Here is a 27,050-nt window from a genome sequence, read left to right as displayed (position 1 = left end):
CTCAGAATAAGATTTGGTTATAACTTGTTGACTTTGTAGACATGAGCAAATGGTAACCAAAGTATATTTTTTCCAGAATATTCCCATATACTAATACCTCGTTTGTTGAAAGAAAAATGTATGAAAAATCAAGTTAAATATGTTTTATTTGTCCAGCCATTTACAAGTTGTTTTCCTGTTTGGGTACTTGAGAAATCGCAATGGAAGCACTTTTTTCCCCACACCTGTTAATAAAATCCAATTTTAAACTCATCAATTTTGTCCATCTGGCAGAAGTAAAATTTCACTAGTTAAAATAAATGCTCGTTGATAAAATTAATATTCTGAGTTATGGATAGTATCTTTATTGATGTTCTATAGTCAATATCAATTCCTCTCCTCCTCTATATAAAGAAATATATATGCATGTGCTTTTATTACTAAGCAGTTCCACTAGAAATTTACTTGATTGATGTTAGCAAAAATGTATGTGATTTTTTTGGCTGTGGTGTGTTATTCTGGAACAAGAAGATTGTTGGCTGCCCAAGGAAACTCCTACAATGCTAAGAAAATAGCCATGAAACTTGTGTGCTTTCAGGGCATGTGGGGCTCATTTACATTACTTTCATCAAAATAACCATGTCTGCTTTAACTGAAGCCTTTCACCAGTTGATGCAATGTGCAGATGTTCTTGGAAGCATTGGTGTCCTTCTTCAGCTGAAGACAATACAATAATTATAGCATGATATTGGTTTAAGATTTACTATTTTAAGACAAAAAGAGTAAGAGTATCCACATATTGGACTTGCATAGCAAGAGATGCAAAGTAAGAGCAGTGTAATTATTCTTCTGACAATTTATGTGCCAATCAGCACTTAAATTGTGTTTGCTGTCAAACTGAACATGAATTTCAGGCAGGTGGTCCTCCTGCAGCACCTGGGTTCCTGCAGGTGAGGAGCATGTTAGCCTGGCAGTTTGGACTTCTTTAAACCAGGTCCATGCAGCCCTTGCTGTGAAAAAGGGATTACCTTCCCAGGCCTTTCATCCTTCTTTGAACTATTTCTCTTCAGCATGTGATGCTTTTGTCTTGATTGAACGGGACAAAGAAGCCAAGTTCCCTCTTTGTCTTTCCTTTCTTCGGGAAACAGCCACAGCTCTTCAATTACACAATAGTCCAACTGTTAAGAATCTTTTCTGCATTGGAACGTTAAGGTAGAAACCTTTCTTCAGGCTAGATTGCAGTATCTAGAATTGTACCAAAGATTTTTATTTACAACAGATGTTTGCCATGTTTTGCCAGAGGCTTGAGCAGTTTACAGCTTTTCCTAAACATCAATTCTTAGTAAAAAAAACAGATACAGAAAAGCTGACATTTCATCTGTCCTTTTTCAACAAATGGGGGTAAAGGACATTATTTGTCAGCTATAATGTAAATTCCTCATTTCCCCTTTACGGAATTTCAGAAGCAAAGTACTGTGTTGAAACTGAAGTGGTCTCCAGGTAAAGTATCTTTTGAGAAAATGGTGGCACTCCAAATACAAATTTGGAATAATACTAGAGGATTTTCAACTGTAACTTGGGCAATTTCTCACCAGCCCTAGATGATGGTTTAGTTCTTTGCAGTATGTTAAACAGTTTGTATTAAACAAAAGAAAAGCAGTAGGGAAAGTAATATATATTACACAAGACAGTGCTTTCTCAATCTCTGAAGTTGTTGTGGTCAGATTTAAAGATTTTTTTTTGTCCTCTGCCGTATTTTATTTTTCTATTATTGTCAGGAAATTTGAAGTCTTCTGCAAATTAAATAATTTATGTCCTTTAGACATAACTGACCTCTGTATTGTAAGAAAGTATTGTCTGCCAAATACTGCTCATTCAGTTTTAAGCTTGTCTGCAAGCTGTAAAGAGGCAGCATTTACCTAGCTCATAGGAGGCTTTCACGTGGCTTCATTTTTGTCTGTCTTATTCCATGGAAGAGTAAATCTCTATCTAGGACCAGCACAAATGCTAATATCTGCTACTTCGGGACATACCCACTGGAATTCCAGAAAAATCCTCTCTTGGGCTAAAAGAATCTGTATCCACACTAAGGATAAATGACAAATGTTTGCACATCTCCTAGGGCTCCTGTAACAGCTTCCTGGCATTGTAAAAGAATTATAATCACAAGGGATAAAATTCTTATGATTAACAGGAAATTTTTATGCAGAGATAATCTAGACCTTAGAAAAGCGGGTATTCTTTTAAATAGCCTCAGCCATTGAAAACTTAGTTGTCTCTTCTGAACTAGCTGTTTAAATACCCCCATCCAACTCATCCCATTCTGAGATAGTTGTCTAAGATTAGCCAGAACAAGCCACCCTCTAGGGCTGCCTATCTGTCTCCACACTGCAGAGAGAGCATAGATGACTAGCAGAAACAAGGTGTAAAACTCTTGCTAAGGTTAGCTGAGCTGAATCCACCTTCAGGACATAGCTATGGGAGAAATACAGCACATGGGAAAAAATTTCATTATGCTGGGGTTTGGCTTTTTTTAACATCTTTACTTTTTCTGTTCACTAGTGCTAGTGGACCCAAGAAACAGGACTTTGAATTAGTCTTGAGCTTTCCATTATTTGGACTACATCACATACCACTTCAACAGTAGCCTCTATTACTTAAATGTTGTACATTCAAGCCATACAGGAGACTCTGCTCTCTGTATTGAAAGATTCCTTTTTAGGAAACAGTGTATTAAAATGCTACATTAAAAAACAAATCTCTCCTTAAATACCTAAAAACCTCAAAGTCTTCATGATGGGACAGTGCCAGCAAAAAAATTTTAAGGGACTTACCACTGTAGTGATAGATAATGCAGGAAAAATACTGCATCTGGTCCTCAAGTAATCTCAAAGAATCTTCATGTCTGCAAGAAAAACTAGTAAAAATCAGCAGTGCTAGAGCTAGTGAAATAATTTCCAAACAGTTCCAGCAAATAACAGTATTAATGCAAATCCAGAACCATTGCATTGTGTCATTTGAAAGAGTTCCTTGCTTTCACTCCTCTGTTCTCATGTTTCTGTGATGACTTATTTCAGTTGTTTACCTACAGGAACGTGGTGTTACTGAGTCTAAAAACAAGAGCTTCTACTGCTGGAGCTAAAGATTGAGGTTGATTAACTTGCAGGGGTTAAGCCAGGCGAGATATTAGGGAGGAACAAAATTACCTGTGTCATAACCGGCAGTGCAGTTCTGTCATGGTGCATGTTATTAGTAAACAAATGTGCAAGCAGATCATTTGTCATAGAAGCCCTTAAATTGCCAGAGGTACTTCTAGTTTTTAACTGTATCTCTATATCTCCCATTCATGGTCAGAGTCAGTCTATCTTTAGCAGGAGACAGGGAGGACAATTTCATACTTGAGTTTCCCAGAGGTCAGCAGAGGCACTGGGGTACAGCTTTCCTGCTGTGGAAAGGGACAGTTCACCACGTGCTCTTCAAGAGAGCACCACAGCCCAACATTTGAAACTTGAATTTGCCTGAGGGTCTGACTTTCATTTATGGTGACACTCTGTCTTGTCATACAAGGAGACAAACCAGGTTTGAATGGGAACGGATCCTTGTATTCTGGCCATACTACAAAATCCCTCTGCTTGACCAAGGAGGAATACAATGTGACTGGGAGAAAATCAGAAACGATATTTCAAGTGGCATTTTCTTTGTGGTTGCTCGGAGAATGATAAAAGGAAATAGGATCTTTTGACTATTCTCTTTGGTTTGCTAGGAAGCTGGCAGATAGAAATCCTAAAGCATACATATTAAGGCATACATTTTTCTATAGTTACTTACCTGGGAGCAAAGAGGTATTTCCAAGTTAATATTGCACATGTATTCATATTAATATAAATTAATAGCATCTGTATTTATCTCTTGAAATCAAAGGCTTGTTCTCATAGGTCTGGGGGATGGAGTTCAAAAGACTTTGCACTGATTATCCCTAACTTCTTGGTTTAGGATAGGCAAAGGAAAGCAAGAAAGAAGGAAAAATATTCCTAAAGGAAAGTCCTTATAGTATTTTAAGATTTTGGACCTCAGGACTCCAACAATGTCTTGGGCAAATTACAGTTGTATTTCTAACCATATACCTAGAAATATATTGCTTTGCAACCATATAGCTCTGGCAGTACATGCTAAGTAGCTTGCGTACTTAGAGAGACGAAGTAGGTTTAGATGACAATCTCTCATGCGTGGCCACTTATATGGGAACAGAGTGCCTAAATGTCCTCCTGTGTATTCTGGAATCTCTTGTAAGGTCCAGAAGCTGGGGAGATAACCGGCAAGGGGAAAAAATTAGTGCTAACAGAAATCAGATAACCACCACTCTCCCCTTTCTGTTATGTAATGTACTATCATTAGGTGATGAGTGAAAAAAGAAGGTATTAGTGCTAAGGAAAGAATCAATTAGCATTGTATGAGGCAGGAGATTGACACTATTTGAATTCAGGATACAACTTTACATTGATTGATTCACTTACCAAAAGATAGATACTACTGAGTTGATTTAATTTCAATCTTCTTCCTTCACAGACATTACCAAGAAAACCTTTTCAACAACCTGTCCCCACCTGAGGAACTTTCTGCTCCACTTCATACAGAGTGCTTAGCTCTGGGTCTCCTTGCAGAAAAATAATGGCTATTAGGTGACAAGGTCTAACAGAAAAAACACCACCCAGACATGTGGAACCAGGTACATTTAAAACGTCTATTTTATAACTCTTTTACAACCATGTGCACTATCTATCAAACTCCCGAGCCTTGATTTACATATGCATGGCATCTTTGTATTGCTCTGTCCCACAGCTGATGGAGGTGGCACATTCTCATTTTCGAGAATTAACGTAGATGACTAAATCTTACAGACATTTGATAGCCTGGTATTAAGTAAGATTTTTACCAAAATACCATTTAAGTACTTAAAAAAACCTGGCCTTGAAATATGGTATAGACTACCAGTGCTGACAGCCTAATATGAAGTCTAATTGTTATAGCTGTCCAACAAAAATAGTGAGGGACTTAAAAGTGCAAGTGATGAGTTAAATATTGAGCAAAGTGTCTGTGGTCTACCAAAGACATAAGCTATCAGACACGTGTAGAATAGTGTGCAGAAAATAACCAGATACAATCTGTACTGAACAGAGGTGCTAATGACTGAAGTATTCAACATATAAAGTAATTCCAAAGTGCAGAATAGGAGATGATAGCTAGAGGAACATGTACAACGTATAAGTTACTAGTTAAAAAAGTAAAAGGAAATGGAGTTTGTAGCCTTTGAATTCAAGAGATTGAGGAGCTGGATCTGGTTGTACGGGGCTTGGTCACAAACCTGGAGTGCACTGTACTGCCCTGAATGAAACATGAGAAATCCAGTACTAAGTAAAGCCGCAGACCTGGGTGCCACAAAGAATCTGCAACCTGGAAGTGGTGGGATGAGGAGCTGTTGCAGTGACTTAGGAGCCTCCACAGTGCCAGCAGCAGACTGTGGTCCCTGGAGAACAGTAGCAGCCAGGGACAGAGCAGCTCATGGCCAGTGGCAAAGACAGGCTCTGGAAGGAGCAACGAACATGAAACACCACCCTGTTACCTTTGAAAAAACACTGCTGCACATGCATGAGTTTTCCATTTTTGTACTGCCTTGTACTTTCCAAAGTTTAGTGCAAATTCCTCCTGCATAGAAGGTGGATGGAAGGCACCTAACGTTTAACCAAGTATTAGAAAAACATAGTAAAGGCGAGAACAGTGGCACAGGGGACAGACAAGAGCAGAGGATGGGAAGGAGACAGCAAGGAACTGACTAAAGCAAGCAGTAATACCCCATTCATCTACCAACAGTAACAAGAGGTGCCAGTCCCTTACTCTCTAGGAGCAGAAATAAATCTACTTACAGCATTAATCAGTAATGCTTGAAATCAATAATACATAACAGACTAATGGATCTGAAAAGTCATTAGTGGTGTGTAGGAAGCTTAATTCCTAAATGTAATCTGCATGAACATTAACATTAGAGCTAGTCAGAGAATGGATGATCTTGCCTGTGCAAAAACTGATATTACATCTTCAAATTATATGAAAAACAAATTCTGATTTTTTGCATGAAAAGCAATGTCAAAATAAGTCTCTTGATAGGTCCCTTTCAGTATTTTTGCATGAAACTTCTAAACTAAAAATATGTTTATTTCAAAAACATTGTGAAAGAATGCAGATATTCGGGTTTTTTTCAGGATTACATCAGTAAAATCATGGGGAAAAAAATCTAGTTGAACTGTCTTTCGCTAAGGGACAACTATTTAGAAATTTTTTAGAAAAGCTCTAAGTAGCAGCAGAAGTTAATGATGTAGGAAATCATGAAATACAGTGACTATGCCGTCTTTCTACCTTTCCCTTTAGCTAGATAAAAAGCCAAATGATTTTATCTATTGTATCTAGACAATAAAAGGCTGTTCCATTACAGGAATATTTTGTTGCAGATTTTTTCTTATTCTTTAGACAGAAGGAAAAAAGCTGTAAGGGCCATGATAAGACTAATAAGTCAAATCAAATGTATTTTTTAAGGAATATCTACTGACACCAAATATGTTGATCTTGCTAATGGTTCTGGAATAACATTTATGTGAGGATTACAAATTTGTAAAGCAGGTCTGTCACAGCAATCATCTGTTCAGAGAAGGGACTCCTCTGGAAAAGCAGCTGTACTTAGACAAGAATGGCCTTTGACTGTCCAAGGCAGATGAAAAAGGTCCCTTCCAGGCTCTGCTCACCAAAACACAGATATCCCTATTAACAAGTAGCATAGAAACAGAATGGGAGGACGTATCTTCCTCATTCCCACCACCCATGAACAGGGAAAAACTTCTAAAATAGTTTTCTGGAAAAAAAAAATTCTGAAATTTTGTATGAAATATTTTTAAAAGCAACCAACATACATTTGAGACCTCCAAAAGTTAACATAAATGCCAATCATATTACTTTCCTCCTCACTCTAAAGGAGATTTAGTAACTCCAGGCCCCACTACTAGTTTGCTTTCTTTTGTTTTATCACTTTAGTCCCTTTCTTTTCTTCCTGTTTGTGCCTAGAAGTTACTGTTTCCTTGAAAGACAGGTTAAAAACTGAGTGTGAGCTCTAACTGGAAATAACAAATAAGGTTAAATTCACTCCTAAAGCAAATTCTATTAATAAAACTGGTTTCTGAAGGCTGGGCGAGTTTCCAGAAGTGTTTATAGATAAAAAAAGGTACACAATAAGATTGCAGAAGGTCTGTAAGAACCAGTGTGATAACTTAAGGCATCACTTAACCTCTACCAAACCTGATAAGGACACGAAGCTTATGGTAACTAAAACTAAAGCATATGCTAAGTCATATTGATTTTAATGGCGTTTATGTGTGCGGTAGATTAAGACATGGTTAGCTTTAACAGCCCCTTTGCTGGTTAGGAAAGTATTGATATGCCCATTTCACTGGCTAACATAGATCCTTGCCTAAACAAGTGAATAATTTACAGCACTCAAACCCTAGAGGACTGGCTATAGTCCACTGAACTGGACTAAAGCATACTCTGGTAAAAGCAAAAACTCTCAGGTGAGTTCTCAATCATAAAAGCTCCAGCCACCCCTGAATACATGTGTTAAATCCCATAATGGTAGGCATTGGAGGGGCGTTGTGTTCTTTCAGAGGTTAGTACATGAAGAGAAGGATCACTTTATATAGTATTGTACATACCAACCTACCAGTTCAGAAGATGTCATCCTAAGGGTTGGAGTCCTGTTGAAAAGAAATTGTGAGTATAACTGGAAGAAATTAACAGTAGGATGGCCTCAAAAAATTACGCTCAGAATTATTTAAGTAGCAGTCTGTGAAAGCTTGAGAGTTCAAGCAACAGTTCCTTTACCAACTTATGCTGTTCTTGTTGCACTATAAGTATTGCCTTAGTGATGAAGTAAGTTCTTTTCTCACCTTTTTCACCCTATTCAGTTCTTTTTCATCCCCACCCAACTTACTGTTCTTTCATTTCCCTCCCACCCTTCATTTGTTCCTTCCTTTCTCTCAAGTGGTATCTCTCATTCATTCCGCTCTCTTACTTATCCTTTCTTCATTTTGATCTCTTTCAGTCTCTGTGGAAGAATTAATCCTTAGTTTTGTAGGAAATTGGAAAAGCACAAAATCAAGCTATTTTTCTTAACAGGAAAGTGGTGAACCGTATCTGTAGCAATCTAATCTCTGAGAGTCTAACTGTCATTGCTTAGAATAATTCAGAGTTTCATATCTGCCAGCCCCAATCTAATTTTGTGTTCAAGAGTTCTTTGCACACCCAGCAAGCTAATAAGTACACAAACTTTGTAACAAGACCTTTAAGAAGCATTCACTGCGATATTTGGCACAGACTTAGGGACTTTTTGTTAGCTAATGAAGGAAGCCTCCATTGTGGAAGATGACATTACTTAATGATAAGACGAAAACAAGGAAACATGGTTTTCCCCCCCAGAGTAAAGGCATATTACTGCATGTTGCTGCATATAATGCGCTAGTTGAATTACAATAATTTGGAAAAGTCTACACTTACTCTGAAAAATAACCAACAGTTTAGAAAAGGTCCATGCCCAGTGCTAGAAGAATATAACTATATAGAAGCTATTTCATAGATACAGCTGTTTTGTTAAATAGATATTGACCTGGTTATTTGTAAATTAGTTCTAAAATAGCATCATTCTGGTTTTAGAAGCTAGATAAGGAGAATGGAGGTGTTTTCTTTTAACAAATAGCATTAAGTTAAGGGGAGCTTTGGTGGTACTTAGTGAACTACTACAGAATCTGTTTTACAGTCTAATACAGTCTATTGAACACTAAATGAAACTGGGTTTGTGCACATTGTTCCTTCATTTGATTACATTGTTGAAGCAAATGCAATCACAGCAAGATTAACTACCTTCTGAGATAAGACACAGGACTCAGCCAGAGGCAGCTGTTAGAGTTTCATATCTTTCACAAGCAACTAACTGTTTTCAAGTAAGCAATATCTTATAAGGAAGGGGTGGGGGATAGCTTGTTTTACATGAAGCAAGAGGGCAAATTCTGACTTCTTTGAAGACAGTTTCATTTGAATAGCTATTCATTTTTAATTCAAAAACATTGACAAGGCACAATACCTTTACTTACAATCTATTTTATCACATGACCAAACTACAGTGCCTTGTCTCCATCTCTTCTGCAGCAGGATATCCAGTGTACATTTGTTAGATTATAGCAAGTATCTGGTTTTAAGTGAAATGATAGCTCCAACTAAGAAAGATTTTCTGATGTACTACAGCAAAAAATATTTTAGCAAAGAGCCCAAGTATTTAGAAAGACTTCTTAACCACTCATTGTTTTGTTCTAGATCTCATTCTCTGCAGTCACCTCTCTCCTTGTTATCAGCTGTTGATGAAAAACATACAAGAACCTTCTGTATCTATATAAAAGTAATCTTCTCCTGTTGGACCTGTCCCTTCCCTTAATGGAACCTGTGGAGGTCCATGTTTCTCAAACTTCTCTCCCATACTTTTACTGTGGAAGTAATGTTTGATATAATCTCAGTTGTATACCTCTTTATTCCCCTACTATCACTTGGTCTGAGCAATTGCTTGAAAAGCCAGTTACACCATGACTTACCTACCATTCATTAATAGAATTGGATTATATTATCTGCTAGATTATAATTAATCACTAAGTAGATCTCTAGGAAATTTAATTTTAAAAGAAGCACATACTGTTTCTGTTACTTCTCCAAGCCACCTGCTCTAGTGCAGCTGGAAATGGTTCAGCTATTATGAAACAATATCATATGATCACATATGTTTTTCCCAGCCAGCTTATCAATGTGATTATAGCCAGAGGAAAAAATAGCCGCAAAATAATTTATTTGTTAGAGAAAAGATTGAATTTTCTGACAGTACTGATCAGGAGAGTTGGGACATAAAAAAATATCTGCAACATGAACCACCAGTGAAGAACAGCATCACATAATCACTCACCCTTTAAGGAAGTTCCTCAGTTGGGAGTTGCAGCAAGATTCATGACACCTTTATGGACAGGCTGGTTCAGCAGAGAAAGGCTGAGAACTATTGCTGTAATCCACAGCAAGCATCAACGATTGTTTCTAGTCCTTCTCATAACATACTACAGTATTGGCCAATTTAAACTGTAAATTTTAATTAGCAAAGTGCCAGTTAGTCTATTTGTCAAGGATCCTGGGGCACTGTCACAAGACTAGAGCTATAACAAGAGAGACCAATTCATGAAAAAATAAAATTGAAGAACATGGATAGCCTTTCCTAAACAGGGCTTTATTGCAAGGGCTTTGACTTCAGCTCAAACAGTAGAAGTAATTCTCAGTTGCATTTGCCAGAAGGATTTTTTGGATGTAATAAATCAACACAGGATAACATACATCAGTGATTCCTGCTCCATATTTGTCATTAAGATTACAAGTTAAGAAGATTTGTATATACTTGGTGAGCCCCATTACCTTCATCTGAACCCTGAAATTGAGGGCCAATGACTAACTCAGGGAGAGCTTGCTGCTTCCAGTCTTTGAAAGCCTAAGGGTCACAGGGGATACTGAGGATATAACTGCAGTGCATATAAAAGGATGAATGAAATTGTTTATTTACTCATCACTTAATAGTGGATACCCTTGCTTTAAGTTACTACAGAATTAATATTTTATATGTAGGAAAAGGATTAACACCAATTTGAGTTTCATCTAAGAATCAAGTGCAGTTTATACAACAGTGATTTCTAATGTAAATAAGAGCTTCACAGGTACAAAGAGAGGAATGCTTTGCTAATGTATTATTAACAGAATTGAATATGAGGCTTTAAATGAAAACAGAGTTAGTATTTTTAACAAAACTAATTGCAGTAGTCTGAATTAGTCTTCAAAGACTCCAAGAAAAATAGTGGAAGGGATAAGCAATCTCATAGGATCAAGCTCTTACATTTTATATAGAATGTTTTTAGGCATAGATCACCAGTGGAAGTTTTATTGAACTGAGCCCATTCATAACAGTCTCATCAAATTAGTGCCATTCATTTACCAACGCAACAGAACAGAAGTACTTAACTCAAAGTATGATTTTCAGTAAGTGAAATTGGTGCAAAAAGCTTTATGCCAAGAAACAGCAAGGGCCAGCTGCTCCCCAAGGGAACCAGACACAGCAGCATAGCCAGGAGAAGAGGGACCTCCACCAGCCAGGGCCCAGCCTCACTATACCTGAGAAGAGTAAGCAGGACAGGCTGAGGAATAGCAATTAGGAGTCCAGATCCCCATGCATGTCCCCAAAGATGATGAGGCAGATATGAAGCCAAGTTATGAAGCCCTATCAGGATCAGACCTACTAAGGATAATCAGGGCACAACACCTCAAGGAACAAGTCTAAAAATCAAGCCAAGAAACCAGAGCCAAGACCAAAAAACTACAGGCATAGTGGGACTGAAATTACAGACCTGTAGTAAAGATAAGGGCTGGCGACCGGAAGATCACGTGCTGTACGGAAAGAGTTAAGGGTCGACCCTCCCTTGTCTCCGCCCCTTATAACATGACACACCTACTGCTGGGGGTATAAAGCCCGGGTCGGCTGGAGATCTAGTGGGATAACCTTGATGTGTAGTGTTTGCTACACAGTGGTGACCCCGACGTGATCAGGCAACAGCGATGGAGCTCGCGGAACTCATAAAGGTACTAAAGTCGGTAACGACAAGGGTGCTCAAGCGGGGGTTTGCGGCAAGGCGGCGCCGACCTGCTGCACGTGGTGTGCTGATGGGGCAGGAATCTCCTGGGAACGAAAAGCCAACAAGTTTAGTTTCGGAGGGGACCCAGGCTGGCTGGGAAGGAGTGGCCTGTGGGACACAGACGGAACCGTTGTTACTGGGGGCTGAGCCAACGGAGGAAGGGGAGGTGCAGGGAGACTATGGTGCAGCGGGAACAAAGGAGTCGGGAAAGGTGTTCCCGATACAAGTGGGGAGTTTAGAGCGGCCGCCCACGGAACCTTCGGCACCTCCTGCACCGGCGGATCTGCCACTTCCTCAGTACCCCTGGGGCGAGTTGCAACAATGTGTGGAAAGGGAGCTGACTGATAGGTTGCTGGATTGGGTCCCGGGGGCTGATGTGGGATCCCAGCAGTATCGTGAACTACGTGAAGGAAGATGGCGGGAAGGACAAAAAGAAGGCAAAACACCTGAGGACGCCCCATTGTATCCCAGTGATCGACGAGTGCTGGACACACAGAGAGCGGAGCGCAGGACATCGAGGCAGGGTGGTAGGGCTCCCCCGGCACTGCCAGTGATACCTGAGCCACCAGAGGGAACCCCTATCCCTGGGGCAATGGGAAATCAAACTGGTATTCCCTCACAGTGGAGGGAGCCTGTACACGATTACCCCATGAGCTCTGATAGCAGTGAGGGCGAAGGGGGTGACGAGGGATCCTCGATTGTTGCTCATCCGCCCCCGCTTCCAAGACGGACTAACGAGGTTTCAAGGGAACTCGAGGCATTGATCAGCCGATTGAGAGGGGTGGTGGCAAATGCGGAAAGTCTTATGCCAGGGGGAATGCCGAAAGAGAGGGCAAATGGGACGGATTGGCAGATGATTGCAAAAAATTGTGTCTTGGAAGGAGTGCGATTCCAGGCCCCTCCGATTCAAGCATTTCCTATCCGAGCAGCCCCAGGTGGAGGATATGAGTGGCAACCGTTAGATGCAAAGTTGGTGAAAGAATTGGTCACAACGGTGAAAAGTCATGGATTAAATTCCCCAGAGACCCAAGTCCTATTAGACTGTGTTTTTGCAACGCCACTTGCACCTTTTGATATCATTCAGTTGATGCGGGCCGTATTGACCCCCTCGATGATGGTATTGTTTAGGGAGGAGTGGAGGAATCGGTGCACCCAAGTTGTTATTGAGGCGCAACAGGCCAACCATCCCATGGCAGGAGTGACTTTAGAGCAGCTGATGGGTGAAGGGCAGTTCGCAACTCCTCAGGCACAGGCTCAGCGAATGCGGGGGCGCGATTTTGCTGCATCTTCGAAAGCTGCCCAGGAAGCAATACGCATCATCGCAGCTCTTGATAAAAGGGAGCCTCCATGGGTCCAAATACGGCAATCGTTAAGTGAGCCCTTCACAAAGTTTTTAGACCGGCTGCAAGCGGCGCTCCAGGTTGCTCGACTTCCTGAGCAGGCTAAGGAGGCAATATTGCTTGACTGTGCACGTACGCAAGCAAACCCACAAACTGCAGTGTTGCTAAGACAGTTACCCATAGGGACCACGCTTTCACAGATGATTCGTTATGTGCTGGAACAGGAACAGGCGCAAAGTATGCAACCGGTAGTGGCCGCAGTCCATGCGGCCTGCCGCGGCGCACGACTTATGTGCCATAGGTGTGGGGGGCAAGGACACATGGCGCGACAATGCCCTTCAAAAATAAACACCCCCGGAACAGGGGAAGGAAAGAGAGACCTACGATGCTGGCGCTGTGGGCGACTAGGCCACAGAGCTCGACAGTGCAAATCGGGGAGTCAGCAAAGGAGACCGGGCTGGGGAAACGAGAAGAGGGGATGGCTGAGGGCCGTGCCATCCCCACCTGCCCCAGTGATCAGCTCAACAGGCCCGACGACAGCAGCGCAATGTATGGCACAGGGAGTCTCTCCTTCCCCGGGACCAGCACAGTCGCCTGCGGTCCCAATGATGCAATATCCAACTCAGCTGCCTTGGGGAGATGGGAGCGCGCAATAGAGGAGGCTGGGGATAGAGCCTCGCCGTATGTGGCACTCACCCTAAACATGACCACACGACCAGAAGTAGATATTATAGTTACCCCATGGCTCCCAGCGTTGGGGGGAACACCACGCCTCGTGTTAAGAGCCCTTTTAGATACAGGAGCGGATGTTACAGTAATCCCATCACATCTATGGCCAGATGATTGGCCACTCGAACCGAGAGGTTCGCTGCAAGGCGTGGGAGGCATGCAGACCTCGCATCAAAGCAGGAACCCAATGCAAATTATGTTGAAGGATCCGGAATCTGGACAAGCTAGGGTAGCATGGTGTAACCCTGTCATTGCTGAGTTACCCATTGTCATCTTGGGACGATGTTGTTTGCAGAAGATGAATATAGTGCTGCGTACAAATTTATCATAATGGCCACTGCCTGTGTCCGCCCATTAAAACTCACCTGGTTGACAGATAAACCAGTGTGGGTAGAGCAGTGGCCATTGACAGAGGAAAAGAGGGCGGCTGTTCGACAATTGGTACAACGAGAACTTGACGCAGGACACATCGAACCCTCTACAAGTCCCTGGAACACCCCCATTTTCGTGATAAAGAAAAAATCGGGAGCGTGGCGACTGCTACATGATCTACGCGCAGTTAATGCATGTATACAAGACATGGGTCCGCTACAAGCGGGCCTTCCTTCTCCGGCCATGATTCCACCTGACTATCAAATAGTGGTTATAGATATTAGAGATTGCTTTTTTAGTGTTCCCTTGCATGAAGAAGATAGAGTACGCTTTGCCTTTACTGTTCCTGAGCCTAACAATCAACACCCGTGCGCCAGATATCAATGGAAGGTGTTACCCCAGGGCATGAAAAACTCACCAGTCTTGTGTCAAATTGCTGTAGCTGCTGCGATACGCCCTATTCGAGAAAATTTCCCTACGGTCATCATTTTCCATTACATGGATGACGTGTTATTGGCGTCCAACCAAGAGGAGTTACTGGAAAAGGCACGCGTGCAGCTGATAGTCAGTTTGGAGCGACATGGGTTACACATTGAGCCTCGGAAAACACAGGTAGGGCGTGCAGTAAAGTATTTAGGTACTCAACTGAGGCCACGAAGCGTGACAGCACAATCATTTGAAATTCGGACTACAGTGACAACACTCCATGAGGCACAAAAATTAATTGGACAACTATTGTGGCTTAGAAACTTTATTCCAATATCTGAGGCAGAAATGACTACCTTATATCAACTCCTGAAAGGAGGAGATTCCCCCTAGCTCCAAGGACTCTTTCAAGAAACCATCAGGAGATTCTTAGGACAATTATGGAGCGAGCCCAGCATTGGGGTCTTGCTCGATTTACACCTGAACAACCAGTCACTGCCCTGATTTACATGACCGATACCGCTGGCCATGGTTTACTAATTCAAAATAATGGTGAAAAAGGCTGGCCTTTTGCTTGGTTGTATCAAGGCAAACCAAAGACGGCTTTAATTTCTTGGCCAACATTATTATCCCAGCTTATTCTCCGCTGTCGGAGGCAAACTCAACACTTAACAGGGAAGGACCCGGAGGTCATCGCATTGCCCTGTTCTTTGGCACAGTGGGAGTTGGTACTTCCACAAGTGGGGCTCCTGCAAGCGGCGATAGCTGAATTTACGGGTCGTATTGAAGGTCTAAGACCACACCCCTGTGGGGAGATAATCCAGGTACTCCATTTTTTGCCAGCTAGTGCCATAGTTGAACAACCCACCGGAGGCCGCACAGTTTTTACCGACGCGTCATCGATTACTGGGAAAGCTGTCGTTACATGGCAGGAGGATGGTCAGTGGACCCACATTAGTTATCAAGATCAAGGGCAATCCGTGCAGTATCTTGAGGCCAAAGCGGTATGGATGGCTCTCACTCAATGGCCCGAAGAGGCCTTGGATCTAATCACAGACTCTTGCTATGTATATAAGTTACTGAAGAAGTGCCGATGGGCACTTGGGGCAACGTCAGAGATTGCCGGAATGTTGCTCACCGCACTGCAAATGAGAACCGCTCCTGTCTGTCCTATCCATGTTAATAGTCATAGTTCCATACCGAGTTTTCTTTCTGCTGGGAATGAAATAGCGGACAGCTTAGCAAAGAGCGTACTGGCGGTTGAAGAAACTTCTAACCTAAGGCGAGCTTTCCGCCTGCATGAGCTCCTCCACTGTGGAGCTCGCGGTTTAGCTAGGCTCGCTGGCATTACGTTGCAAGATGCTCGCTCTGTGATTGCTGCTTGTCCTGTGTGTTCCAAAGGTCCCCTCTGGGAGGCAGGGGTAAACCCTCGAGGGTTGCAGCCCAACCAAATATGGCAGTCTGATGTTACGATTTATGAACCCTTTAATCCACGTAAGTATCTGCATGTCACAGTTGATACCTGCAGTGGAGTTATTTTAGCGACTATGCATGCTAAACAAAATGCTCTCGCAGTTATTTTACATTGGCAGGACTGTATGGCGCAACTTGGCATCCCACAAAAAATTAAAACAGATAATGGAGCGGCATATGTCAGCAAGAAGACAAAGGACTTTTGCGCGCGCTGGGATATTCAGTTGAGTCATGGCATTCCCTATAACAGTACGGGCCAAAGCATTGTAGAACGCGCGCACCGCACATTAAAAGAGTTACTCGACCGACTTAGGGAGGGGGAAAAGATAAGCCCAGGAACAGGGGTTCCCCCTCCCCTTGACCCTCCCTTATTTCGGGCACAGCGTCTGTTGACGACGGCACTAATTACCTTAAATCATACCATTCGAGGGAACACCTATAAAACCCAGACTGCAACCCAGGCACATTTCCGGCTCGATGAGAACGAAGGGCCTTACCCTTTGGTTCAAGTACGGGACCTGCAAACCCGTGAATGGGGGGTCCCTTATTCCCTCCGTTGCTTGGGACGTGGGTATGCGTGTGTGCAAACCGAGAAAGGGACGCTAGAATGGGTACCCAGTCGAAATATTAGACCGTATAGACATTAATCAATCTATTGAGTCTTATCTTGACAGGTTACCATTTCCCTATGCATCCTGATGGTGTGGGGGAGTAATGAGGGAGCCGCGACGAACTACTGGCTGGACTGGGCAAAATCTATGAACGTAACGGATGCGTGCCTGTATAAGTCTTACCATATATCGATTATTTTACACGCAGCTTCCCCAGCAAGATCCAGAACTACTGGAGCTAAGGGAGGGGGAAATGTAGTAAAGATAAGGGCTGGCGACCGGAAGATCACGTGCTGTACGGAAAGAGTTAAGGGTCGACCCTCCCTTGTCTCCGCCCCTTATAACATGACACACCTACTGCTGGGGGTATAAAGCCCGGGTCGGCTGGAGATCTAGTGGGATAACCTTGATGTGTAGTGTTTGCTACACAGACCAACAGCATACCTGCAAATAAACTCAAATAAAAAGTAAGCAGCCAGGGCTGAGCTTAAATAGAACTCCTGGGAAGAAGGAGTGGGTGGAGGCAACAGATGATGCTGGTCAGGGCAATTAAGGCCTGTTAGTTCACTCAAGGCTCCAACAGCTTGAAAGTACTCTTGCTTCCCCTGAGAGTAGGTGATTTACTAATATTTACATAGCTATTCTTTTGCCTTTCTTGCCAGGCTTGCCAAGGTGAAAAGTTAAAAAGAAAGCATCTCTTTCAAAATTGCAATTTGATCACACAAGCTTGAATTACACCCCCAAACATTCCTCATGTCACATTTAAGTTTGCCATGGTTTCTCTTCAAGTTCCTGAAGTAAATGATATTTAAGTGATTTTCAGCTTCTCTTTTACACTCTATAAGTTGGACTTTTACAAGCTGTCAGATCAAATAGACATAAGGCTGTTCATGTTTCCATTCATTTTATCAGCAGAGCAAGAGTACTCTGAATCAGGGAGAGAACAGAGAGCATGTCAACACCATACAATGAGCACCAAGCAGAGATGCTAGTTTGGATTGTGGAAGCAGAATGCAGACATCTGTATAACACTTCTTCCCAGCTAATTACTCCTGCTGAGCATTGTTTTTCAGTAATGTTAACTATTCTAACCATAGTGCTGTGCTAACTTTGTTCTGTAACTTCTTTTGCTACTACTAGCTTCTCTGCACAGCACAATAGCACATGGTATAGTCACACTAAAAATAAAAAAATAAAAAGATGGGGATACTAGTCAAGAATCTGCACCACCTTGTGCTCTTGGATGTCCCTATAATACACAAAGATATATAAAGATACATAAAGGTCCCTGATATGGGGAAGCTGTATGTGTAGCATGTTCTGCAACGCACTTTGGGATATTCTTTGTAATAGCAGGTGGAGGGAAAGAGAACTGGCCACATTGATTCAAGCCACATACTGCAGGGCTCCTGCCATTTTCCAAACAGTAAACCCAATGGCTGCAAGCGAGCACAGGCAGGAAAAAAAGTTTTGAGCTGTCACAAGGCTGTGAGGAATGTGATCACATGCTGTGCAGGCACAAGTCGTGTGCAGAGCCACCTGTGCCAATAATCACTTGAAAATTAAATTGTAAGAGCAATGGGGCCTGTGTAGTCCTGTGATACCTGTTTGAAACAGTACAATTCACACACACACAGAATGCCCTGGGATGGAAAGGGCCTTTAAAGGTCATCTAGTCCATCCCCCCTGCAGTTGGCAGGGACATCTACAACTAGATCAGGTTCCTCCAAAATATCCTTGGTTTGTACAAATACAGTGTTTGTGTAGCTGTGGATTCTATGAAGAATTGTGTTGCTTTTTTTTTTTCTTTGCTTAAGATAAATGAATTAAATGTGTCAGGGCCCTGAGTGACTAGGCCTTAACAACCCTAATCAACCTCATCTGGAACCCACACCCACACCCTCTGCCCATGGGCCCAGGAGCTCTTCTTAAACTCAGGTCTGAGCCTTCATTATTTAAGCTCTGCTGTAGGAGTACTGGTCCCTAGCTTAGTGATAGTCTTATCTGGCTCTTGATTTTAGTCCTGACCTATGGGTTACCTTTTTAGCTTCATCTCAGCTTTGTCTTGTCTGTGTGAGGTCTGCTGAGTGCTTAATGAGCTGTGTCTGATCCTGGCTGTTCTTATTGGACCAGACCTGATCTGTAGATCAATTTCCTGGTTTGACCTTGGACCTGCACCATTACCATAACTTGCTAGATAACCTGGATACTTGATCAAACCTGGTTGCTCTCTCTGGCTCTGCCTTGCTCAGGTACTGTGGGTGCTACGAGCTTTGTTACTGTGCCTGGCCACTTGTCCTTTAGGGAACAGCTGGTCCTTGCTGCATCCTGACAAAATGAAGCTTAGCAGCTATAGAACTGATCTGTATGGTTTTCAGGCATCTTCAATGACTATGTTTCTGTTCAATGAAAACTTTCTTCTTAACATTACTGTTAGCAATGCCTTACAGCTTACAGAAATCCCTCTGCTTGTTTTCCTCAACTGCCCTTCAGGCTGTTCTTACAGTTTGTCATTTATGTAATGTATTTTCATATTGCTTCCTAAAGGCATGGTTCTTCCTTCCTGTAAAATGAGCCAGTTCAGAGAATGGAAAACAAAGTGCAGCAGAAGTGAGTATAGAAAGCTGATGGAGGCTGAGCATGAGGGATGATACAGGTCTAGTCTGGCTTCATTAAATATGCCTTTTAAACTACTTGTAGTCTTTTTCCTAGCTGTGCAGGAGTCAGAGGGTGGCTTTGGTTGCTTTTACTGCTTCTGAAAGCAATTACAGGACAATTGTTTTAGTGATGATTTCTGCTTCATTTAGTGCTTCAGGTAGACCCTGTTGTCAAATCCCAGGAGTAAAATAATGACAGGACAATCCATATGGCATGGGATTACTATGTGAATATTTTCACTTTGTTTGTCTTATCTCAAAAATGCAAGACGGCAAAAGTTTGTTATGGAGCATCATGGGCCAAACTGCAACTCAAATGTGACCACTCCTGTTGTATCCGTCAGGTCCTACCACACTTTACGAGGGAGGCCTGCCAGGCCAGATGCTGTTCTCATAAAGCAGACTACTGAGGAAAGGGAAGTAATAACATTCCCTTCTCCCCAGTGCAACATTTCTCACCACAGAATGAACTCTTTTTAGTGAGATGCTGTAAAAGACTGCAAGTGTCAGCAGGTTTGCATTCTAAGTGTGTCAAAAAAAAAAAAAAAGGGGTTTCCTCCCACCCAAAACTACACAGAAGAAAGACAAAAAAAAAAAAAAGCAGGAGGGCAAAAGTAGTATCTTCATCTTGTAGTTCAGAAATGGGACATGAAGTGAGTAAGAGTTGTGTAAAGCCATTCAGGCAGTCCATAGCAGAAATACAGGCTGCCTGAGTCCCAACTTCATCTAGAAGATCTGTCTGTCCTTGCTTGCACAGAAGGCTACATTCTTCTAGAAAGAAAAAACCAATTATTTCTGCCTTATGGCTACTACCAGAGAGGATGCTGGCTGTTCAGTAGTAGAGTGTGTATTTGTGGGTGTGAATTTGCTGAGGGATGAAAAAACTGAAGGCAGAACTATAGCTGCTCGTTATAACTGCCTGGCAGCCTGGGAGTGGTTTGATGTGGCAGCAGGTACAGCCTCGTCAGAGGGGGGCTGTGGCAGCAGAAACTACCTCAGCAGCATAATTATGCAAAACAGACCAGATGCTGTTTACAGCATGTGGAAATTACTTATTCAGAGATACTAATGATAATAATCTTAGGTGTTGTTATAGGAAATATTTAAAGTGATTTAGTCAGCCCTGTCTGACTCTACCAGATACCTTAGAAAGGAAAATTATATCTTCTTCTTGCCTTCTGGAGATACAAGAATCTGTTTTCAGTGTAGGACTTGAGTATCAAGTAAGTTTCTTTTGCATCAGTGTAGAGGAAGATCCTGCCATTAGGCAGGAAAATTACTTCCCCCCTCCCCCCCCAGTTCTTCAGTTCTCACAGCCTTAACATTCTTCCACCTTCCTCTTTTTAGAGACTGTCTGCATTTGCTTGTTAAATCACTTTTGCCCCACAAGGAACAGCTTTTTTCACAACGTTCTGTATACTATTTACATGATAAGTAATTTGTCATGGAATCATGGTCATAGGAATTAATGTTCAGCCTAAATCACCAGTCTTTCTAGTATATCAGGCTAGTGTATTTCAAAGGATACTGCCCTGCACCTAGCCTTCATGCTCTTCTCTAGCTTCCTTAGAGCCTTTCTTCAACCCTTGCACCCTTTTAAAAGCAAGGGCCTCCAGGGTACCAGAGGCCTTTGGTGCTTGCCTTAGGGAGGCAGTGCCACAGTCTGTAAATGATCTGGTCACCTGCTCTCAGAAAGCTTTAAAGTCTTCTGCTTCGTGGGAAACACTTTTCTGATCCCTTCTCCTATCACAGTGCCAAGAGTCCTTGGCAGAGCAGGGCCCTGGCTTTTCTTCTCATGCTTTCAGGCTCCAGTGCCCTGTGCATGGGGTTCAGAGGTAAACACAGGCTATGCAAACCCTAAATGATGTATGGGCGTGACACAGCCTTGTGAAGCTTTATGGGGAAATACTAGTTGAGGCAGGAGGCACCGGAGTGAGACAACTTTCAGGCCTTGCGTTAGCATGCTCCATTGCACCAAATTAATGTAGGTAGCTCTGCCGTAACAGTGTTGGAAGGAACAGTCCTGCACTGACAGAAAAAGATCATACATAGAAGAGATGCAACTTTTTAATCTTGTAGAACTTTAGGTTACAGGTTGCTGTGTTGAGGTTTTTTCCAAGCAAGGTTGACAAGAGTATAAAAGAAACAATAAAATACCTATTAAGGAATGACAAGTTGGGTATTAACTTTGGCTAGTAGCTTTTATTTAAAGTGTGTAGGAAAACCTAAGCTAAAAGCATGTTACTTTGTCTTCATAGCTATTTTAATCTGAATTAAGAACATTTATCTTTTTTTTTTTTCTAGTGTAGAAAAACCTCTAGCTTCATGTGTATCTTAAATGCTCCTAAATTACTGATGTATTGTAAGTTATCAAGTAAATATTAAATATACATAGGGTTTTATATAAGGGTAGACACTTGCAAACAATGGAAGCGGTAATGTTCTGGCATGTCAAGGCCTATTTACAGAGTAACTCTTAGGTACACTTGTCTAACAAACAGAGCCATTCAAACCTACTGAATAGAAGTAATTCCCACTGATATTTGGAACTGTTCTGGTTTTATGTCAGCACCTACATGGACATTTTCCAAGCCACAAATTATATAACTGAAGAGGCTGGGAGCAAGCAGTGGATTTAGGTAGTCAAAGGTATCATGGCACAATACACTGTTTATAAGGAGATGACTGTAAATGCAATTCTGTAGAAGAGGATCGACTGTGCTCCCTTTTGAAATAAGATTACTTTAGTTAACTCCTCTCCTGAAAGAGAAATCAAACGTTTGTGGGAGTCTTTTGGAGGTGAAAAAAGAAAGTTTTTGATTAACATAGAAACATATTGTTATAAAATGTATATATTCTTTTAAAGTATAAAGTAATGTTTGACTAAGTTGCAGTCATCTGGTGATGAATGCCTTCCCTGAGGGCTGTTGGTGGGAAGGCGTAGGCTTGATTTGAATTATTGGCTTGTACGAAGCCAAGCAATGTGGTGATGTTGTGGTGTGTGGTGGTGTGCACTGGGATAGTCTTTTGCTGCTGGGGAATTGCCTGTAAGGAGGGAGCAAAACTCTTTTAGTCTAGTTTAGTTATTCACTTGGTTGTGCATGCTTCCCTTTAAAAGAACTGAACTCCTGTGCCTTAGAAAGAACTAAACTGTTTCTACTGATTTAGCCAAAGAGCAAAGTTGTATCTAGCTGGATGGAAGCTAAATGCAGTGATGGAGAAATAGGATAGTTGCTTTATTGTGCCATCCTCTCTAGGTCCCTTCTTTTTCCTCTTAAACATGTCAGAGAAGCCAAGGTAGAAAATACAGGAGAAGTAGGAAAGGAAGAGAAGGAATGTGGTAAGGAGAGATGGATGTGAAATGCTAGAGGGACAATGAGCAGATGAAACAGAGTCAATGAGGAGTGATGATGGGAAAGACTGCACACCTTCTTTTTGCCTAAGAGTAATGAAGTGTCTCATTTGCTTTTTTTTCACTCCTTGTCTCCATGATGATTACAGCTATGACTGTGCAGAAGGACTGACATTCTGCAAGATGCTGTATGACCTGTCTTCTATAGCTGCTACTCGGCAAAGATACATATGCTTGGCTGATCCGAGAGCCTGTAGACCATGTCTGTAGTTGCTGTATTTGGTAACTGTTTGGTGCTCTTGAACCTGTGCAACTGCAGATGGACTTTGTCATGCACTCTGAGGAATGTCTGTGCCAGCTGTACTCTGAAGCCTCAAGTGAGACCACCTAATGTCTCTGAGTGGCTACCCTACTCCAGGCACAAGTCCCCAGTGCCCCTGCTTGCTAGGTTCAAATTACATCTTTTGTAGCAAGTGACTGGCTGTTAGACAGCCAGGTCTGACATATGGAAATGTAGATCCCTTTTTGTTAAAGAACAGCATCTGCAGAATTTCCTCAAGTAGGCAAAATCAGGAGTATGCCTTACACAGTTCTTTGGAGGACTACATCACCTTTATGATCAAATCTTCAGAGTTTTGAAAAGACAAACTGTTGCACGTTAAAAGGTGAGCATAGGTGGCCAATCATCCTGTGTTACTCTGGACTTGCTGCTTTTACTGATTTTTTTTCCTATCCCTGGTAGGCCTCTTGCTCTGTGTGAGAGCTGTGAGTTAACTGAATGTCATGTTGCATTGAATTGTATTGTATTGTGTGGTGTGGTGTGTTGGCAAACTCCACAGTGGAGTGGGACCAATGGTGCCAATACAGCAGTTCCCAGTGAAGCTCTGTTTGCATTCCTTGTAAAGTGCTACTGCTGCCTCTGCAGGATTCAATTTCCTTTCTATTTTTACATCATTTTCCAAGTCTGTAGTTAATATTAACTGACAGGGCCAGCTGAGAATCTTGGGATTTCCTATTACAGATAATTAAGGAAAATACTAATTCACGTACAGACAGATGCCTTGTGGTAAATTGCACTGCATGAATATTATTGCCTTCACTGCTAATTCTGTTTCCTACTGATTACTGAATCTGTCTTCTAGTATAAGGTGCTAGAGGCACGCAGCAGGTTTTCCAGCAAGTAGACATGTAAAGAAAGCTGCAGAGAAGCTCTTATTTTTTTCAAAGTGTTGCTTTTATGGGCTGGTTGTCCTAAATTGTTCTGTATCTAGAATATATGAGAGCTTGCATTTTATGCTTTCTTAATGGAGCATGGAGAAGGACTTGGGAGGGGGACTTGCATTCATCAAGGACTTTTCCAGTTCACCTTAGTTATTACCAAATGGGTGTATGGTTCCACTTTAGGTTAGAATCAAGCTTCCTGTTTTGTTCAAAAGAGATATTGCCACTGGGGAGCAGCAAGAGCGGGCTGCTCTGCAAAGCAGGCAAGCCAGGAGCTGAGGATGACAGCAAGGCAGGTGGAGGAAGTGGCCTCACCAATCCCTTAAGACTTGTGCAGTAAGAGCAGAGAAGGGCCAGTGGCAGTAACCAGGGGTGGCCACAGTCATCATTAGACAAGTCTATAGTGATTAGGCATGCCCAGGGTCTAATGAGAAAGCTGAGTCAGGGTCTGGATCAGCAAGGCACATCACACATAGTGAGGCTTACCTACAACATAGCTCAGGATTAGAGGTTACACTTCAGACCTGCTCAGCCAGACCAATGTGAGGATCTGAACTTAAATGCAGCTTGAAGTGGAGGAAGCCCTGATGAGGCGTCTCACAGCTCTTGCACATGAGCCTGACCCAATGTTGCAGGTGCACTGTGTCTGAGCTGGCCTTGAGCACAGGGCACTCAGAGGCAGGGGTGGCAGGTTGCAGAGCCTGTTGGTGCACTCATGCAGCAGTTGTAAACTACTACGTGCTTGCCCTGTTCTTGAGCTATTTCCTAGACAGGAGGCAGGATATTGGGTTAGATGGATCTACAGTCTGATATGGTGCAGCCATTGTTATGGTAACGTGTTAAACCTTTCTGGCCTCAGAATAATCTTAATTTGGATGGAGAAGAACAGGACTTCAAAATTCAGCTAAATGAACTGCCTCAGGTTGAGCAGGCTTGAAGTGTAATACTTTTGTAAAATAGTATTTCCTTATTAGTTGTCAGCATAAACATATAACCAAGTATTTGAGCAAGCAGGTAGCTGTGATCAGAAGTAAAAAGCTGGCCTCTTTAACATCTTATGGAATAGATCTGTTTCCTGGGAGACTAGCTGTTTATCTTGCCAGTGGAATGATCTGATAGTTTAATCCCTGTTCTCTAGGAAGAAATGCGCTGGAGTCTCCTGACTCATAACTTATCAACAAGCAGAAGGGTAAATGTTGATTGTAACATGTCTGAGTACAATGAAACATGAGCAGAGAGGAAGGAGATCTGTGCTTGCCTTTTACCTTCTCAAGTGTCTCCTGCAGAAGGATACAAGAGCAGCTTCACTGGAGTCACACCAGTTTGCTCTCATCTGCCCACACTGGGTACTGGCAGGAGGGACACTATGGCAGGTCTGGCTTTTACAGTCCTCTACCTGATGATGAGCTAGTTTGAGTGTGCAGACTCGGGCCATGAATATCCTGCCTGCAGTACAGGTGTGGCCCCCAACGAAGTCAGTAGAGTTGCTACTTTGGGGAAAAAAGACTTTCCAGATCAAGCAGATCAAACTTCATCTGACATCAAGGAAATACACAAGTATGGCCTGAAGGAGATCAGAGGCTACACTTCAAACCCGCTTAACCAGAGCCAGTTCATTCAGTTGAATTTTGAAGTCCTGTTCTTTTATGTCCAAGTTACCAATTTGAGGGCACTTCAGATGAATCAAAAGGCGATTCATGCACCTCTAAATTGCTACTATTTATCTCCTCTCCCTTGGAATACTGCAAAAACAATGTCTAACCACGCACACTTTTTCTATTGATCTGAATAACCCAGTGAGTGCTGAGACTTGTATTTTCTATTCATGCACTGCAGCCATTCTAACCTACTGCATTGGTGTTACAGAGAATGAGGTATCCTGTGGGCTCTAACTTAAGCAGTTAATATTATAGAGAGCTGAAGTTAATGTATTTTAATGTAGAGGTATTAGTGTGTGTATACATATGCTGCCAGTTTCAAAAAGCATATGGATCACTTGGCACTTACTTGGATATGTATTTTATCGTAGAATCATAAAATAGTCCTGGTGAGAAGGGATCTCAGGAGGTCTCTCATCCAGCCTCCTGCTCAAAGCAGAGTTAGCTCTAAGGTCAGACCAGATGGCTCAGGGCTTTATCCAGTTAGGTCTTGAAAACATTTGAGAACGGGAATTGCATAGCCTCTCTGGGCAACTTGTTCCCCTGCCTGCCTGAAAAGGTTTTTCTCTATCTGCAGTTGGAATTTCTCTTGTTATTACAACTAAATCCATATTGTAAAACAAGTATGTTGGACTGTAGTTCAGCTGTTTAATTGGGGTTAATGTCAGATGCAGAACACAATGCTGAGAACCTATGTGGGCCATAGGTGAAGTGCTGCTGACAGGGACAGAGGCTGACGTTTGTAAAATCTGCGCTCCGGTAGGGATGCAGGGGCCCTACTCACGTGGTACTTAATTGCACATGGAGCTCAATGTCTGTAACTCAGCCAGAGTAGAGGCTGTTACAGAAACAGTGTCATGACACCAAAAGTACCCCAAAGTAAAAGATGTGTTTGTAAAAGTTGTACTGACTGGGTCTTCCATACCTTGTTTTCCTAACAAGTTTTGCACATCTTCCTCCCCTGCAGTCTAGGCATGATTCATGTCTGTGTCTGCTGCTGCTCATATCTTTGTAGAGCAGCAAAACCAGCATGAAATTGATGTGATCTTCTTTCACTGCTGCCCAAAAGGTTCTGAATAGCAGCCCTGGAACAGAGCGGGCTTGTTGACTTCATTCTGCAGCTGCATGACAAATCTGCCTCTAAGCCTGCAGCTTCAAGAAGACAGCACAGCATCTGTTCACATAAAAGATAGCTTTTTTTTTTTTTTTTAACTAATGAGAAATTTAAACTACTGGGTTTAAACGGAAACTTAGAAACAGGTGACTTGGGCTTCCCTCATTTGCCAAGAAAAGCTTCCCACTTATCTTTGACAAAGGACTGCATGGATTATCCTCAATTTCAATTCAATATTTTTGCTCCACATGTGGAGAAATTAACATCTAATTTACAAGAAGCTTTAATCCTGGTATAATAATTATATTCTATTATGT

General features: G+C 42.2%; 2 long non-coding RNA genes across 4 annotated transcripts in view; one reads left to right on the top strand and one right to left on the bottom strand.

Annotated features, from left to right (window-relative positions):
* Nucleotides 1-4,608, top strand: part of LOC148054778 (uncharacterized) — a 60,275-nt gene extending 55,667 nt beyond the window's left edge. The window contains exon 4 of the long non-coding RNA XR_015706913.1: nt 4,546-4,608. This is a non-coding gene — a long non-coding RNA (uncharacterized LOC148054778). The remainder of the gene's footprint in view (nt 1-4,545) is intronic.
* LOC148054777 (uncharacterized) lies at nt 111-11,537 on the bottom strand. 3 transcript variants are annotated; one of them, XR_015706910.1, is made up of 5 exons: nt 11,496-11,537; nt 10,022-10,188; nt 7,742-7,775; nt 2,814-2,884; nt 111-1,224 (listed from the first exon to the last, which is right to left on the bottom strand). It is a non-coding gene; the product is annotated as an uncharacterized LOC148054777 (long non-coding RNA). The 3 variants fall into 3 exon arrangements; XR_015706911.1 differs by having other exon boundaries at nt 10,022-10,114; nt 11,496-11,532; XR_015706909.1 differs by lacking the exon at nt 11,496-11,537 and adding an exon at nt 11,263-11,459.
* Between the last annotated feature and the right edge of the window lie 15,513 nt (nt 11,538-27,050).

This window comes from Nipponia nippon, unplaced genomic scaffold (assembly GCF_047370975.1).
Source record: "Nipponia nippon isolate SJK-2023a ecotype South Korea unplaced genomic scaffold, ASM4737097v1 scaffold_3, whole genome shotgun sequence".
Classification (NCBI taxonomy): domain Eukaryota; kingdom Metazoa; phylum Chordata; class Aves; order Pelecaniformes; family Threskiornithidae; genus Nipponia; species Nipponia nippon.
This window is presented reverse-complemented; position numbering and strand designations above follow the sequence as displayed.